Raw genomic sequence first — 5,278 nt, forward strand, 5'->3', positions numbered from 1 at the left:
TCTGAGCTCATAAGTTTTGCAGTATCTCTTTTATTAACAGAAAATGTTCACAGGTCCATGTGATGACCTGTTGTAAATAAAATAGAGACTAACTGACCTCCATTCAAAACGGTCTTTCAGCAAATATTCATCATAATATATTTCTTTAAATCAATACTTAATTAATTACATTTCAAGACTAGACTCGCTTTATTTTTTACTTAGGCTACATTAATTGAATTATATTTATGACACTCTTTCAGTGTTGGCTTTTTAAATAAAATTCTGGTTCCAGTTGGATCCATGATACTGTATTTCCCTATCTTGGCTCCTGGTATTAGTCATCATGGTGAAACTTGTGTACATTATGTCCACATTTTATGTAAAGACCTCAAAAAATGAATAAACCTGTGGCAGATCTGATTAGGTTAAACATTTTTAACAATTAGAAATCCTTAATGTACTGAAATAAATACAGAGTTTAACATAACGTGACAGGATAGAAATAAACAACAGAGGACTTAATGTGTCAACCTTTGACACATTTTTGAATCCCCCGGCACTGGACTCTCATTGGGCTGACTATAACTGAAGGAGGTATTAATATCTACACCAACGGGCTGAGAAATATTAGCGTGTGATGGATTGCATGAAGGAACACAACGTGGGACTCTTACTTCAAAGCTGTGACTTGGAATCTTAAAAGTATGTCTTAGAGAAATCGTGTGATTTATAAAAAAAAACATGATTGTGAGATAACGGTTTGAAATTTAAAATCAGGATAGACAGACCTGTGAAGTGTAATGAGGGTGAACTGGGAATGTCTGGCTGGTCCCAGTTCAGGTGGACTTCAACGCATGTTTTCAGACAAGATTTGTATTCATTTCTTGGTATGCTGAAGAAATTGTGAGTGGTCAATGTTCTAAGCCTCCATTGTGGAGGCAGCTGTCTACATGTGCTTTGTGGACTTGTGGAGATGGTCTCCCCTGGAGTGTCATGTGGGGGTTGCTGTGAGAGTAGGGGGATGCAAGGCTGTTGATATGAGCCATCAAAGGCATCTTGGTTTATACACTCGGAGAGAGCTGAAGCATGTTTGCTTTTGACTTTATCAAGATTTAATATTATTTTTACAAATATCAGTCTTTTATTCCTTAAAATCTGATTTATGTAGAAGAAGAGCATCATAGTAATGTAAGGAGTTAATATTAAAAAATAATGAATTCCAATAGAAGTAATTTAGTAATTAAGATGCAACTTAGATATTCCACAACTCACTATTTACTCAAGTGTGCCATAAATGTTTAACAACTCTCAAAAGTAGGCTACATTACTTTCCCCTAAATTAGATATGGAATTGATACATTTTAATGGAGTGTGTTATGTCATATCAAAATCTCCAAGTTTCCTGATACTACTGTATATATTTTTCATAATTGTGTTAAGATCAAGGCACTCTTTATTTTTCTTCAAGAGGATATTGACGTTGTCATGCCATTCAGATTTGAACTTAATTTAGCAACATGGGATTGGTGAACTCTAAAATTGGCAAGCACAAGGAAGTCAAAAGTCACAAAAAAAAAGTTCAAACCAGTCTGCCTTTTACACCAAAGCTTATTCTATCTGCCCCTGCATTTGCATTGTAAGGTTGAATTTTTTTTGACCAATTTTACCCCAATGTTTTCACCCCTGTAGACGAAATGCAATACAACAAAACTGTTGCTGTAAAGATTTCTGTATTTAACATTCACTACACATACAGTACACCCGTAGCAAATTATGCAAAAACATTGAGGTATTCTTTGAAGTAGTAGTGGGAAAATGCAGCACACAGAGTTGGAAATCACTAAGTAAAGTGGCTGTAAAATAAGCAAGTTGAACAAAATACCTCCTGTCGTGCCTTACGCATCCCAACATATAGCTTATGAGTGTGTCCCTTTGTATGAATAGTATAGATTTATGACTTTTGCATTAAAAATGTGATTAAACACTTTAAGTGCACTTAACCTTGCCCATTACATCCCTGAACACACCCTTACATTTGACCAAAGACTGAGCTGTTTGGCTGCTCTTTACTGCAGAATGGTTTAGGTCAGAGTAACAGTGGCCTGAAATCAAAATGCTCCTGCGTGTTGGTTGTTTGGCATTTTGTTTGTTGTTCCACGCATGAGGACGGAGGCAGTGGACCAGTTAGAGGGCCAGTTAGGGGAGACTATAGGCAAGAAATGAAGATTATACAGCCTGGTGGCAGAAGTGCTTCTCAGCATAATGGGGTTTATAGGCCTGGGGGCAGAGTTTGTTTTACGCCCTGCCGGAGGAGGTGTTGACATGAACGAGCGATGGAGTAGCAGGAGAGACACTCTTATTATTAAGCCTCACCACAAAGAAAGTATATGTGTTGTGATGGTTGTGGAGGTAGAAGAGTTTAGTCTGCCCATGGAAAGATTAAGGACGAGGGTGCAGGTTCAGAGGAGCATGCAACACCTACAATTGGATTTGTCTTCCAGATCTGATTGAGGTCCACTTGTCTTTGGTGGAGGAAGATCAATGGTACTATCAGGCCTATTGGATGTTGTTGCCAGATAAGGATGTTTCTGATAAGGGAGGAGTATTGGCTTTAGTGGAGGAGATCCAAGCTTGGTTTACTCTTTGTTTAGAAGAGCTTCTCTCTCTGTTGGGGAAAACACAGCATTTTAGGGTGTACACAAGCGTTGGAGCGTTCAACCCTTGCTTGCTTGTCACGACAGCCGAGTGTTCAATTTGGTATCACACAGGTTGGAATCTCTGCAGCCGGTGGCATGCTGTTTCACCATCAGATACGGATCAGGGCTCAGTTAGGGCTTCGGAGGCTGTGGAGAGTTCAGGCTTGAGATAGCGTGTGAGGAAGGAGGGGGAGATGCAGAAACGGCAGGAGGAGAAAGGCAGGCGGCATGTTCTCAACAGCACGACTCATCTGCCCCACTTCCTCTCACCATGGTGTTCTAGCACAGCATGGCGATGGCAGAGGTTTCACCCCAGCACAGCAACTACGGCCGAGGCCCCGGGACCTGAACATAACCCAGGGCAAAGAGAGTGCCTGCACGTCTCTCAACCAATATGCCAGCACAGCATAACACACAGCAACACAAGGCAGAGCACAGGCGGAGAGAGCAGCTTCGTCCACAGGGCAGAGGCAGAAATACTAGATGGCAAGCTTTCTGTCTTCATGTGAGACGCATTAATCCTCACAGTGGCTCCCATCTTTATTCATTCATCGGCCTGTGGTGTCCACTCAATCAGTCAGTTAAAGGCTGGCTGGCGGAGCGAGCCCTGCACACCCACCACAGTTAGGGAGGAGAGAGGAGGGGAGGTTATTCTCCTCACCATATACCCTGAGCAGCACTGCAGTACACAGATACAAACAGAGTAGGTTGGGGAGGAAGAGGAGGAAATGTGAGGGGGCTCTTTTAAATAATGAGGCAAAGAGGGTGGGAGGGATGAGACAACTAGAGGTGAAAAGAGAGCAGCCTTGTATCAAGCGTGAGCGAGATTGAGAGGTTCAAAGTAAAGGAGGCAGAGAACTGTCAATATCAAGACCGAGCGATAGGGAGAGATCCGGGACAACGACAACAACTCCACAGACTACAGAGGTATGTATGTTTGAGAGAGGGAGGGAGAGAAGGAGGCAGGGATGTGGTGGATGAGAGTGTGTGAGAGTTAGAGAGAGGGAGGGATATCCACTGCACTGTTGTGTGACTGGAAATTTAATAGAGAGAGAGAGGGAGGGAGGCAGGAAGGCAGCAGGGAGGGGAGGGGAGTGGAGAGAGAGAGGAAGACGCAATGCAAAAGCACTGAGCGAGAGCCGTTGTTGGAAATACAGAGGACTGGGACAGGCGGTGGACACTACTAGACACTCACTGCAGAGTGTGGGGCTTTGGGGGGGTCAAGTTAGCGTAAACATATTGAGCATAAAGTGGAAAAGGGCATCCAAGGCCGTGCAGAGTGTGCAGTTTGCATTGTATAATAAAAGAGATACAGGTTGGCTACCCTGTTGCTGCATCGAGGCTGAATATCTATGGGTCAGTCATTACCTTGTTTCCCATCGTGTGTGTGTGTGTTTTTGTGTGTGAGAAAGAAAGACACGTGTGTGAGGAGTGTGTGTGAGAACACGTGCCTGTGATGGAGAGCTGGCGTTGAGGTACAAGGATGTAAGAAAGAGCGATCCTTTGAGTCTCGATATAGAACGTTATCAATCCAGCACTAATCACCCGTCTGAAAAAGCCCTACACCCCCAACACACACATTTCTTCCTTCCTCCCTCCTCTTTCCCTCTGCTATCTGAACGACAGTCGACCACTCTCCCACTTGCTCATGTTAATATCCCTCTGAGTTGAATGACAACTAAACCACGATCACACCTGTAACCTTAACCTGACCTTAAACCTCACCTCACTCCCCCTTTAATTATGTAACCCCCCTTTTTTTTATCTCATGGGGAGTCAGCTAAAATGCTCTTACTTAAGATCATATATTTTATCTCATGGTTTGATTTCTGTAAAATCCAGTCTCTATGTTCTCCTTTGCCTTCACTACCTCCATCTCAGCATATCAATCATACTTGGATGTCCTGTATACATACCATACAGTATATGATGGGAGCTGCAATGGCAGGCAGGACTCCAATCCAATGAGGCAGTGCTGTACAGGTGGGGCTCAGCACTGTGTGTGCTTGAACGTTGCCAAGGGAACCAGCCAAGCTGCAAATGTTCCTGTAACAAGCTGTAAACACCACCATCATCATATTATAGAGATTGTATGACCATATGGACACAGGTGCGTGTGTGCCTCTGGATTGAAGTGTGAAAGAAAAAAGAGAGAAAGAAAGAAAAGATTACATTTTGAGTATTGAACACTATTTATTGTTAAAACAATTACAAAGATCGATTTATGATCATGCATTTGCTTGTCCTCTTATTTGAGGTGATTAATATTCAAGCCTTTGCCAAAGTGCTGTCTGGCTCTTGTGTGCAATGTGTATGGTGATATGTCTGCAGATTGCAGCAGGAATCATTGTAATATATTTGCAACTATTAAAGAAATTATATATGTAACAATATCAATAAAAAAGTTCCATATTTGATGCAGCACCAGTGTGACGTCCCCTTGCCGTCGGCCAGTGGTTCCATCCACCTGAAGATTTCTGAGACAATTCTCATTACCAGTGGTGGCAGCGCAGCACTTGGAAAGGGTGAATCAATCTGAGAGAGAGAAAGAGCGAGATAGGTGAAACAGTGAGGGAGACAGAGGAGGGAGAAGAGGGAGA

The sequence above is a fragment of the Eleginops maclovinus genome, chromosome 16 (assembly GCF_036324505.1).
Source record: "Eleginops maclovinus isolate JMC-PN-2008 ecotype Puerto Natales chromosome 16, JC_Emac_rtc_rv5, whole genome shotgun sequence".
Classification (NCBI taxonomy): Eukaryota; Metazoa; Chordata; class Actinopteri; order Perciformes; family Eleginopidae; genus Eleginops; species Eleginops maclovinus.